At 36.4% G+C, this 13,916-nt stretch overlaps 1 long non-coding RNA gene across 1 annotated transcript; it reads left to right on the top strand.

Moving 5' to 3' along the window:
* The first annotated feature begins 3,515 nt into the window (after nucleotides 1–3,515).
* On the top strand, nucleotides 3,516–10,246 carry LOC309660835. Its single transcript, XR_014263663.1, has 3 exons — nucleotides 3,516–5,370; nucleotides 6,590–6,692; nucleotides 9,062–10,246. It is a non-coding gene; the product is annotated as an uncharacterized lncRNA (long non-coding RNA).
* Nucleotides 10,247–13,916: the final 3,670 nt, after the last annotated feature.

Here is a 13,916-nt window from a genome sequence, read left to right on the forward strand (position 1 = left end):
ATAGTTTTCTATTGATACCTGGGCTTCTCCTGCTTCTATTTTTACTCTTCTGGACTTAGTCCACTTTGGTATAGTATAGGTTGTAAGACTGTCTTTTCCCTGCTTTCCAGAATGTATGAGGGGGACCCATATGTACACTGTTCTCAGATCTCCAAGATTATTCCTTCCATTTTCCAGAGTTCTCAGATACCCAAAATAGGATTTTGGGTTTTATAATTTTGCAGAGATCTCTGTGTTTCTAAGAGGCTCTCTGTAGGTTATTTGATTCCTAGCTCACTGTCTAATCCAAATCTTTCCAAGCTGCAGGATAAAGTGAACTCTAGTGCAAAAATTTTCATGCAAAAGATTCCAGGTCATAAGGCTGATTGAGACTTTCCAGAATGTCAACTGTCATTTCAAGAATCCCCCCTGTTACTTAGCGTCAGTAGTCACAGGACTCCCCCGGGTGTTTGGATCTAGAGAGATGAGGTCAGCAGCACAGTAGTGATGCAAACATTCACTCTCCACCTTGTGATTCTAAGAGGGGTTTGCCTGCCAAAACTGGCTCAGCTTCACCCTCTTCTCCATATGCCCCTCCCTACAAAGCAGATTCCATTTGTACCTCCTCCACTTTCTTTGAGGATTAAGCCTACAGAGGACTGTGGATCAGAAAATGCTAACACATCCAAATTAACTCAGAGTGCTATCTTGAGGTTTTACCACATATGTTGACAATTTCAATGGATTCTGTGATCTGTAGAAGAGCTGAGAAACTAGATGCGTTATGCTAACTACAGGCTTGGCACCGTCAATTTTATATCTTAGTCCACAACTATTTGAGTTCAGGAAAGAGGAGCACAAAAAACTCATGACTTCAGTAGTTTTACAGGTGAGGACTTCATCTCTCCTTTGATGCCAATGAGTATATAAAAGGGGGAAAAGCATAGCAGATTTCAATTGATGCTTCAAGCTAAAATCATTTAACAAAGGAACTCATGGAAGTGACAAAGTAGGAATAAACAAGGCAAATATTCTTGAATTAATAGAAAAAAAGCACTCTGGTTTATGCTGTTAATAACTAGACAGCCAGTTTAAAAATCAGCAGGCTAAATTATATAAAGAAATACAGAAGCACCGTAATGTATTGATAATTAACTTGAGAGAGGAAGGACTTGCTTGCTCTATTTTAGTGGTCTTACTAGCTTCCACTCTCAAACATGATTGAACTTTTGAGTAAGAGCATCCTGGGAAAAAAGTTAGAAAATAGCAGATGGTAATAGAAAGACTAGTGAATTTATCATTATTATGATAATCATTATTATTATTACTAGTAGTAGTGATAGTAGTAATAGTAACAGATTTATTGATATTGTTACATTTCTTTGTTGGAAGAGAAAATTAATAAAACACAGCATACAAAAATAGCATTGGTAATTTTATAGTTAAAATGGGACATATGGAAATTCAGGGGTCTAAAAGGTATGAAAAATAAGAACTCAAAACAAAATTAAGGCATATAAACATATGCCTTACATAAAACTCCTAATGCAGAGGTCTCTTGGTTGAAAAGAGTATTTGAAAGATCCTTTTCTATGATTGACTTAGATTATATAAAAAGACAAATTTATATTATATGTATATATAGTATATATTATATATGTGTGTGTGTATATATATATATATATATATATAGAGAGAGAGAGAGAGAGAGAGAGAGAGATCTGATAGCAATGAAAAGCACATCAAAAGCCAGATTATTTTTGCTAAGAAAAATAATAACTCCACACATACCTATTTGAAGCAATAGAAGCATAAGAGAGCTATTATGGATTGAACGTGTGTCCCACCAAAATTCATACATTGAAGTCCTAATTTCTAATGTGATATCCGATTATGCATCCAATTTCTAATGCTGGGGGTGGAGTAGTTTTCCTCACACCACCAAGCAATGCTCAGACAACAGCTGGGTGTCCTACAAGTCGGTTCTGACACTATTTACCCAGAGATATTGTCAGATCCTACAGGTTAAGGGCTCAGTCCTACAAGAATGTCCCCCTCTACTTTATATGACAGGTGCAAGCCCAGGTTGTCATGTGTGCTTCTGCCTAAATGGGTATAGATTGGAGGTTCCAATAACCCCCTCCTTGGGTTAGATGAATTTGTTAGAGAGAGGCTCACAGAACTCAGAGAAACATTTTACTTACATTTACCGGTTTATTATAAAAGGATGCGATAAATGGCGCGGATGAACATCTAGATAGAAGAGATTCCTAGGGCAAGATGTGTGGGAAAGGGTATGGAGCGACCATGCTTCTCTGGGTGCTCTGCTCTCCCGAGTACCCGCCTGTGTGCTCCAACCCAGAAGCTCCCCAAATCCTGTCCTTTTGGGTTTTTATGGGGTCTTCATTACATAGGCATGATTAATTAAATCATTGGCATTAGTGATCGGTTTAACCTCCAGCGCCTCTCCCCTCCCCAGATGTGGGGTTTCTGGGGGGGTTGGGCTGAAAGTTCCAACTCTCTCTTCGTGGTTGGTTCTCCTGGTGACCAGTGTCCGTTCTTAAGTGCTTTCCAAATCACATCATTAACGTAACAAAAGACATCATTATTCCTCTCATCACTTAGGAAATTCCAAGGGTTTTAAGAACTCTGTGCAGTAAATGGAGACAAAGGTCAAATATATATTTCTTGTTATAAATCACAATATTACAGATGGTATTAGGAGGAAGGACTTTGGGAGGTAATTAGGTTTAATTAATGAGGTAATGAGGTCATGAGGGTGGAGGCCCCAGGATAACATTAGTGCCCTTATAAGAGGATGAAGAGAAAACAAACTGTCCTCTCCAGCACGTGAGAATATAGCAAGAAGGTTGCCATCTGTAAACCAGGAAGTGGGCTCTCACCAAACACCAAATCTGCCAACACATTCATCTTGGACTTCCCAGCCTCCAGAACTATGCAAAATAAATGTTTACTGTTTAAGCCACCCAGACTATGATATTTTGTTATTAGTAGCCCAAACTCACTAAGACAAAGGCATGGGCTTATAAAATAAACATCCATGAAGATAGGTATTTAGTCTGTCTTATGTACCATGTATCCATAACTCCTAGGACAGTACTTGGCACAGAGCAGGTTTAAAATATGTTATGAATAAATGAGTCAATAGATGATTCTATGTGGACAATCCACTCTAGGTAATTTATAATTAATTATATGAAAACATATACAATGATATAATTGAATAATTTATGGTAAAAACCTGAAAAACAGGAATTTGACTATAAAATTAGATGAATTATTAAGAAGCAATGTTACATATTTACTTGGAGTTGCCAGAACATGAACAACTTATTTAAATGCAGAAATATGTAAATATTCTTGAACATGACTTTTTGAAATAAGGTCATTCATGTAGTTTAATTCTATTAAAAGAAATTTATTTTCTATAACGATGTCATCCAATAGGACAGACAATCCATTTTGCGGTAGCAGTTAATATTGCTTGATTGACATTTTGCACACTCACAAAACTTCTCTGACAGTAGAAAAACTTTGTTAAGTTACAACACATACATATATAGTCATTCCTGACCTACTCTTTTAATGATTTTGTTATTTTCTTGCAGAGTCATCTGGATATATATTAAAATAAAGTCGTTTGCTGTGCTGTGACAAATATAAAAAGTGTACAGCCAGGCTTTTCCAGAATGCCTCTTCAGGAAGGAATCATGCAAAGGACAACCTCTCTGCAGCATGGCTCAGCACATTGTTCCTTTCAGGCTAGAGCATCTCTTTATTTCATCTCTTTTCTGGTTTTCAATGGAGACTAAGGAAGGTCAAAGTGATATTTTGAGTTTAATTAGCATTGTCCACTGGGGTGGGTAGGGAAGAAGACTTTGATAAAACAAATTTCCATTGCTTACATTATACAATAACAACTACTTCATCCATTTGTTAAACTTCCACAGTCTAACATCAATAGTCGTTTTTATCTATGCACACTAAGAACTCAGCTTTGCCTTTGCCATGGCAATGGTTTCCCTACTACTACACTATACCAGTGGGCTTTTGAAACTTAAACCTCTTCTGTTTGCATTGTTACTCCGTTGGTTACCATTCTTGCCTGTGCATCAGATCTCTGGGGTTTTCTTTAAAAGTACATGTTTGTATGACTCCAACTATATGACATTCTGGAAAAGGCAAAACTATAGGGATGATAAAAAGATCAGTAATTGCAAAGGTTGAGGGAGGGAGAGAGGGAGTGGTGAACGGACGGAGTACAGGGAAATTTTAGGGCAGGGAATCTACTTCATGGTAATGTAATAATGGATAAATATACATTTTTCAAAACCCATAGAACTGTACCACACAAGGAGTGAACCTTAAGGAAAACTATGGACTTTAGTTAATAATAACATATCAATATTGATCCATCAATTGCAAGAAATGGATCACAGTAGTGCAGGATGTTATTAATAGGGAAAATGGGGGTTTGGGGGTGAGGGTACATGGGAACTCTCAGTACTTTCCAATTAATTTTTCTATGAACCTAAAACTACTCTCAAAATAAAATCTATTGATTTCATTTAAAAAGTGAGTGATCTAGGGCAGATGCACATTTAGGATGCATTAAATGATTCTGATTCTCTGTCTGATGCACAGACACAGGTGGTGCAAGTCAGCTTCAGAAAACAGCTGTCCCTGAGCTGTCACGTGACATCCACTTGTTGGTAGAAAACTCAGCTCTAAACAGCACTTAGAAAAAAAAAAATTGTCTTTCTATTTCAACAGGTGGTTTTGGTCTTCTGTAGAGTGAATTATTTCATTCAGAGAAGATTTCCTATTTTTAATTCAAAATGTGTGTTCTGACTCACTTTTTGTTACAGAACTCAAAATTATAAGGTCTAGGTTATTTGCATTATGAAGAAGAGACAATTTATCATTTTGATAATAAAATGAGTATTAAAATATTTTACTCTCATCATCTTTGTCTACCTCACTCTTATTTCAGGTGGTGGGCAGGAATGATTTTTTCAGGCAACTTCATACACTCAAATTCCCAGAATGAGAGTCAGAACTTGAGGTTCACATCACGATTCTTTAAAAGCAAAGGGCCTTTTCATTCTGAAAAATGCTTCTCATCATCCAAGAAAACATATTTTTATAATAGAAATTAATGCCTTAAAATATAGTTAGGACTAGATCTGGCTCTGCAAAAAAGAAAGAACGACCATCCGTATGCTGACACTGGTTAGTCTGTCACAATCTTACAATATACAGTAAGTCATGACCTACATACAAACCTTCAAGCTGTGAACTTTCAAAGATGGGAACGTGCGTGCCAGCCCCTGTATGCCAACTGTTGTACTGCACTACTGACTTTTCAAGGTACTGTACTGTAAGATTAAAAATGTTTTCCTTATGTTTGTTTTTTTTAATGTACATATTATTTTTGTGAAAAGTATTATAAACCTATAACAGTACAGTACTATATAGCCGATTGCATTAATTGGGTACCTAGGCTAACTTTGTTGGACTTACGAACAAACTGCACTTACAGATGCACTCTCAGAAAGGAACTCATTTGTATGTAGGGAGATTACTGTATACATTTTAAAAGTAATGTCTATAAATAGAAATATTTATAAACTATAAATATTTATAAAGAAATTTAAACAGGTATGTATCCAACATTACATAAGTACACTGACTACAAAAACTTTATAGACTAGAAAATTTTAGTGTGAAAATAATGTTGTCCAATCCAGTTAGGATAGATTTTTTTTTTCCTCTCAAAAACCTTGATCATTGCCAAACTTTGAACTATTATTACTATGGGAACATTTCTCTCCTAATATTGAATCCATATTTTAAACTATTTTTTCACTACATGGCCAAGTGCATTGTTTTTATGAATATTTGTTTTCAATATGATTACACTTGATTGACATTTTAATTCTAATGTTGTATATAAATTCTAGCTCCAAATGCAGAAGTTCGTGTTTATCATTAGAGGATGTCCATAGAGCATCGGTCACCATATATGTCTACGCTGGAGGGAAGAATGAGCAGAGCGGTTCCTCATATTATAGATGAAAGAATGCCAGAAATCAAGAAATAGCACTCCAAGTGACAGCAAGCACCTACCATTTGATTTTAAAGTCACGATCTTCGACACAGTTATTTTTAAACAGTGAACGTACAATTTTTTAAAAAAATTAGCTTGCTCATGGTATTGCCTTATCTTTGTTGTGTGTCATTTATGCCATGGTTAAATTATGTGGGATTACTTCCTGAGAATTCTCTTTCATTTTTACTATTCTCAGGTTATGCGAGCAAAATAAGCCCCTCTTTTTTTCCTAATCAGAAATCACTTTATGCTGCAGTGATTTATTTATTTCAGCATTTTTAAGGGTTTAGAGGGAAAGAAAACTAGACACAGACTTAGGTTTGGAGAAACGTATTTTGGAAGAAATATTGTGTGGGCATGCAATTAAAATGTGGCCTCTATTTTGACTTTTTTGTCTGAAACGTCTAAATGCATTAACGGTATATATGAGAGGAGAATACACCTCCTTTTCATTCCTTTGTTCTTTCTTTCAATCAGGCTTACAAGAGAATTCAGAGGAGACCTAGCCTGGAGAGAACTGCTGCTTTCCTGCTGTAGCACGGCTGTATTCACACCAGAACAAATGCATGCACTCAACACGGTAAAATATTAACCAGAATCTTGTGGTTTTATTTAAAGGGTACATAGAAGTCCCAGCTTCTTGTTGGCTAAGTAAGTACATATGATTTTTCTCCTTCAAGGTCCCGTAGACCAGAAATTTTTAGGATGTTACAACATTACGTAGCACAACTATAGAAAGAAGGTATTTATTATTATTTATTGTTATCCTTCAACATAAATAGAAATGGCACAGCATTTTTATGTTAATAGCATGTCATTGCCAATATATTCTATCAATTAATATTAAACATTAACTTATTCATTTTCCATTTTTAGTGCTGAATGCAAATGTTGATCATATTCACAAAGAAAAGTCCAGTAGCAATGGTAATCCCATTCTACTTACCCATTGTTCTGACTACTGTGTAACTGTTCCAATTTACACAAAGAACACAAATTCATTCCTATTAAATAAACCAAAAAACAAAAACAAAAAACAAATTAAAAAACAAGGCAAATAAAAAGAAAGGTCTTTGTGCTAGTTAAGATTGTTTGCTGTCTGGTCACACATGGAGATTATTGATTCAGGCCAGGCCTGGACTGTTATATTTGTCTGTGAATAACTGCCAGCAAAATTTTCTCATCTCATTATTTCATGATATTATACATTCTTAACAGCACATTTGTATTCAGCATGTGACATCCTATATGCTTCCATATATATCCTTTTGTACCTACACCTCTTTATTACTTGTTTAATAAAATCATCTCAGAGACGACCAGAGCAGACTCAATAAATAAGAGCTCATCATGAAAATGACCTGCAAATATAATACTATCGTCATGCCCACCGGCAGTTATGACTTGATTCATACATGCATCCGTGTTGTTAAAAAGATGGTGGACCTGCATTTAAAGTGGGATTAATGACAACAGGAGTATGAGAACATTATGAAACCCATAATGAAAGCCCTCTAGAGCCAAAATCAATATGTTTGTTATTGCACAAACTTGCAAGTTACTTTAATAGGATGAATAGATCTGGGTAAAACATATAAAGTAACACATTTGAATAAGTGGTCTGCAGAATAAGATATAAAAAAGTACAAGGGAATTGAATAAAATTAAAAAAAAATACATTGGTATTTCTATTCCTAAGACTGCTGTGCTTCTAGGAAACATTGGTGAAAGATTTTAAGCAAGTTAGTTACTAGTGTGTTTCTAAAATAAAAATCATAAAACAAGTGTAACACCGTGGCTTTACTTTAGGTATGTAATACCCAATAGTATTAGTGATACTTAGTATATTTTCATGTGACATGGGAGAATACTAGAAAGTCATCATGCCCAGATGAGCTATTTATGAAGAGTTTGTGGAAGTGGCTGGCAGAGATTACATTATGGATAAAGACATTATTGGAAGAAATTATAATCATGTGATAAGAAATTTCTGTGACATAATTCAAAGTTTCTTGCAAGTTGTCCTTTCCCAGGTAATTTTGTAATTATGGAATAGTAAAACTCTGGGCGGGGGGGGGTGTGTGCATGTGTGTGAGGTATCCCCTTATATTGTTCTTAAAGAAAAAGACATTGAAGCAAAACATACATAGGGAAAGCAGTTCAGATTATAAAGAAGAGTTTTATTAATTTTCATACAATGATGACATTCCTGTAACAACCTCCTGGATCAAGAAGCCCCACCAACACCCATTCCTAGTTACCAAAAAAGCAACCACTATAATGACTTCTATCATTATTGATTAGCTTTTTCTGTGTTTGACTTTTATGTAATTGAAATCTCCCAGTGTGTAATCTTTAGTGTCTGGCTTCTTGTGTTCAATCTTTTGTTGTGAGAGTTACTCACACTTCAGGAATGTATTCATTCTCACTGCTGAAAGAATTCCATTGTGTACATTTGCTGTACACTATATAACCCTTCTACTTTTAGTGGATAGTTGGGTTATTTCTAGTCTGGAACTGTTACAAAAAGTGCTGCCATATGCACTTTAGTTGGGTACATTTTTTAGAATGGAAGTTCTCAGTAATGTTTATACGCCTATTCAGTTTTAGTTGGTATTCTGATAGAATACCAACTATTGCAACTTTTGGAATCTTCTGCAATCCAAATGGAGAAAGGAAGTGAGTATATAGGCTCTTCAAAGTTGCTAATTTATGTGAGAATAGATTATTATTTCAAAAGACGCTGATCATAATGTTACAGAGAAGAACAAACCTAGCTCCATATCAGATCTATTCCTTTAGCTCTAACCCTTGTGCTCTGTTGCCTGTGCTTAGTCATGCTGGTTCAGTACCTTTGTAAAACAATGTTGCCTATAGCCTGAACTATACAGGATAGCCCTTCCTCAAGGCTCTGACTTTTAAAGGTATAACACTTTGCCATTCATACAGAAATAAGAAAGTTGCAGAACAGAAAATGACAGTTGTCTTGTTTGAGGTTTATAGGAACATTGCGACCTGACCTACGTGGATGGCTGCAAGAACAAAGGATTCCAGCACCAAGAAGTCTGCAACAACCAGCCACACTCCCTCCCCACTTAGTATGAAAGAAGCCTGAATTCTAACTCCGATAAGATGGTTCTTTGGGACACTAGCCCAACATCTTTTTGGTCTTCGCGTCTTTCCAAATGAAGTCACTATTTCTTGCCCCAACACCTCATCTCTCAATTCATTGGCCTGTCATGTGGCACGCAGCACAAGCTTGGACGCGGTAACAATAAAATTTTTAAGCAATAGCACCTGTCCCACACAGTAGATTAGAGCATTCCCTCATTCCCTCAGGTATAGAGTAAGTGATGGGGCAAAGAAACAAAAAACATTCTTAGGGATTTACAAGAATGAAGTAAGTTTGGAATCGCTTCATGGAAAATATTTTTCCATAAACTAAATAAGCTGACTGAGTATAGGACTGTCAGCAACCTTGATGGCTCTGTTGGGAATGAAAACCACAATTTTTATATAGCTGTGCAAAACTACGTAGCTGTGTGGTTTTCTCCATCAGCAATCAGCAACCCTCATTCATGTAATAATATCCAAAATTATACACGTCAAATAGTTCTTCAAAATATTGTTATAAATTGGCAAATAAACCAGCTGGATCATGATGGCATTGCGTTTCCAATTCTGCTGCTCAGAGAAAGAAATGCCAGGTATATGCTTCCTTCCTCCATTTTCGGTTCTTTTACTAAAACTTGCTTTTCTAAGGCCCCACTTATTTTATTCTCTGGGCAAGTCATAGTGGACTAAAGATTAAATGTAAAGAATCACTTGGGATTATACATGGAGTATCACACTTATGAAGCTGGCATTCAGTGTAAATCCAGTCTTGGGGAGAGAAGACATGCACCAGCTGTTTATCAGGCAATGGCTGGAAAGTAATGCTTCCAAAAATCATATGTAGCATAAAAGAGGCAGTGTAATACGGTGGTTGAGGACACAGAGACTGCAGCCAGTCTTCCAAGGGAGTAATCCCAACCCCGCATCTACTTGGTCAGGTCACTTAGGTACCTTCTATGAGGCAGCATTCTCATCCATAAAGTGGGATCATGATAATACCCACCCACTGTGCTTTTTTGTTTTTTTAAACATCTTTATTGAAGCATAATTGCTTTACAATGGTGTGTTAGTTTCTGCTTTATAACAAAGTGAATCAGTTATACATATACATATGTTCCCATATCTCCTCCCTCTTGCATCTCCCTCCCTCACACCCTCCCCATCCCACCACTCTAGGTGGTCACAAAGCACCGAGCTGATCTCCCTGTGCTATGCGGCTGCTTCCCACTAGCTATCTATTTTACATTTGGTAGTGTATATATGTCCATGACACTCTCTCACCCTGTCACATCTCACCCCTCCCCCTCCCCATATCCTCAAGTCCATTCTCTAGTAGGTCTGTGTCTTTATTCCCGTCTTGCCACTAGGTTCTTCATGGCCTTTTTTTTTTTTTTTTTTTCCCTTAGATTCCATATATATGTATTAGCATACTTTATTTGTTTTTCTCTTTCTGACTTACTTCACTATGTATGACAGACTCTAACTCCATCCAACTCATTACAAATACCTCCATTTCATTTCTTTTTATGGCTGAGTAATATTCCATTGTATATATGTGCCACATCTTCTTTATCCATTCATCTGTCAATGGACATTTAGGTTGCTTCCATGTCCTGGCTATTGTAAATAGAGCTGCAATGAACATTTTGGTACATGACTCTTTTTGAACTATGGTTTTCTCAGGGTATATGCCCAGTAATGGGATTGCTGGGTCGTATGGTAGTTCTATTTTTAGTTTTTTAAGGAACCTCCATACTGTTCTCCATAGTGGCTGTATCAATTTACATTCCCACCAACAGTGCAAGAGTGTTCCCTTTCCTCCACACCCTCTCCAGCATTTGTTGTTTCTAGATTTTTTGATGATGACCATTCTGACCGGTGTGAGATGATATCTCATTGTAGTTTTGATTTGCATTTCTCTAATGATTAATGATGTTGAGCATTCTTTCATGTGTCTGTTGGCAATCTGTATATCTTCTTTGGAGAAATGTCTGTTAAGGTCTTCTGCCCATTTGTGGATTGGGTTGTTCGTTTTTTTTGTTATTGAGCTGCATGAGCTGCTTGTAAATCGTGGAGATTAATCCTTTGTCAGTTGCTTCATTTGCAAATATTTTCTCCCATTCTGATGGTTGTCTTTTGGTCTTGTTTATGGTTTCCTTTGCTGTGCCAAAGCTTTTAAGTTTCATTAGGTCCCATTTGTTTATTTGTGTTCCTATTTCCATTTCTCTAGGAGCTGGGTCAAAAAGAATCTTGCTGTGATGTATGTCATAGAGTGTTCTGCCTATGTTTTCCTCTAAGAGTTTGATAGTGTCTGGCCTTACACTTAGGTCTTTAATCCATTTTGAGTTTATTTTTGTGCATGGTGTCAGGGAGTGTTCTAATTTCATACTTTTACATGCATCTGTCCAATTATCCCAGCACCACTTATTGAAGAGGCTGTCTTTTCTCCACTGTATATGCTTGCCTCCTTTATCAAAGATAAGGTAACCATATGTGCGTGGGTTTATCTCTGGGCTTTCTATCCTGTTCCATTGATCTATATTTCTGTTTTTGTGCCAGTACCATACTGTCTTGATTACTGTCGCTTTGTAGTATAGTCTGAACTCAGGGAGCCTGATTCCTCCAGCTCCATTTTTCGTTCTCAAGATTGCATTAGCTATTCAGGGTCTTTTGTGTTTCCATACAAATTGTGAAATTTTTTGTTCTAGTTCTGTGAAAAATGCCAGTGGTAGTTTGATAGGGATTGCATTGAATCTGTAGATTGCTTTGGGTAGTAGAGTCATTTTCACAATGTTGATTCTTCCAATCCAAGTACAAGGTATATCTCTCCATCTATTTGTATCTTCTTTAATTTCTTTCATCAGTGTCTTATAGTTTTCTGCATACAGGTCTTTTGTCTCCTTAGGTAGGTTTATTCCTAGATATTTTATTCCTTTTGTTGCAATGGTAAACGGGAGTGTTTTCTTAATTTCACTTTCAGATTTTTCATCATTAGTGTATAGAAATGCAAGAGATTTCTGTGCATTAATTTTGTATCCTGCTACTTTACCAAATTCATTGATTAGTTCTAGGTGTTTTCTGGTAGCATCTTTAGGATTCTCTATGTATAGTATCATGTCATCTGCAAACAGTGACAGCTTTACTTCTTCTTTTCTGATTTGGATTCCTTTTATTTCTTTGTCTTCTCTGATTGCTGTGGCTAACACTTCCAAAACTATGTTGCATAATAGTGGTGAGAGTGGGCAACCTTGTCTTATTCCTGATCTTAGTGGAAATGGTTTCAGTTTTTCACCATTGAGGACAATGTTGGCTGTGGGTTTGTCATATATGGCCTTTATTATGTTGAGGAAAGTTCCCTTTATGCCTACTTTCTGCAGGGCTTTTATCATAAATGGGTGTTGAATTTTGTCGAAAGCTTTCTCTGCATCCATTGAGATGATCATATGGTTTTTCTCCTTCAATTTGTTCATATGGTGTATCACATTGATTGATTTGCGTATATTGAAGAATCCTTGTATTCCTGGGATAAACCCCACTTGATCATGGTGTTTGATCCTTTTAATGTGCTGTTGGATTCTGTTTGCTAGTATTTTGTTGAGGATTTATGCATCTATGTTCATCAGTGATATTGGCCTGTAGTTTTCTTTCTTTGTGACATCTTTGTCTGGTTTTGGTATCAGGTTGATGGTGGCCTCGTAGAATGAGTTTGGGAGTGTTCCTCCCTCTGCAATATTTTGGAAGAGTTTGAGAAGCATAGGTGTTAGCTCTTCTCTAAATGTTTGATAGAATTCGCCTGTGAAGCCATCTGGTCCTGGGCTTTTGTGTGCTGGAAGGTTTTTAATCACAGTTTCAATTTCAGTGCTTGTGATTGGTCTGTTCATATTTTCTATTTCTTCCGGGTTCAGTCTCGGCAGGTTGTGCATTTCTAAGAATCTGTCCATTTCTTCCAGGTTGTCCATTTTATTGGCATCGAGTTGCTCGTAGTAATCTCTCATGATCGTTGGTATTTCTGCAGTGTCAGTGGTTACTTCTCCTTTTTCATTTCTAATTTTATTGATTTGAGTCTTCTCCCTTTTTCTCTTGATGAGTCTGGTTAATGGTTTATTAATTTTGTTTATCTTCTCAAAGAACCAGCTTTTAGTTTCATTGATCTTTGCTATTGTCTCCTTCATTTCTTTTTCATTTATTTCTGACCTGATCTTTATGGTTTCTTTCCTTCTGCTAGCTTTGGGATTTTTTTGTTCTTCTTTCTCTAATTGCTTTAGGTGCAAGGTTAGGTTGTTTATTCGAGATGTTTCCTGTTTCTTGAGGTAGGCCTGTATTGCTATAAACTTCCCTCTTAGCACTGCTTTTGCTGCGTCCCATAGGTTTTGGGTCGTCGTGTCAACATTGTCATTTGTTTCTAGGTATTTTTTGATTTCCCCTTTGATTTCTTCAGTGATCACTTCGTTATTAAGTAGTGTATTGTGTAGCCTCCATGTGTTTGTATTTTTTACACATCTTTTCCTGTAATTGATATCTAGTGTCATAGCGTTGTGGTCGGAAAAGATACTTGATACGATTTCAATTTTCTTAAATTTACCAAGGCTTGATTTTTGACCCAAGATATGATCTATCCTGGAGAATGTTCCATGAGCACTTGAGAAAAATGTGTATTCTGTTGTTTTTGGGTGGAATGTCCTATAAATAT

This window comes from Balaenoptera physalus, assembly GCF_965194825.1.
Source record: "Balaenoptera physalus genome assembly, chromosome: 5".
Lineage (NCBI taxonomy): Eukaryota > Metazoa > Chordata > Mammalia > Artiodactyla > Balaenopteridae > Balaenoptera > Balaenoptera physalus.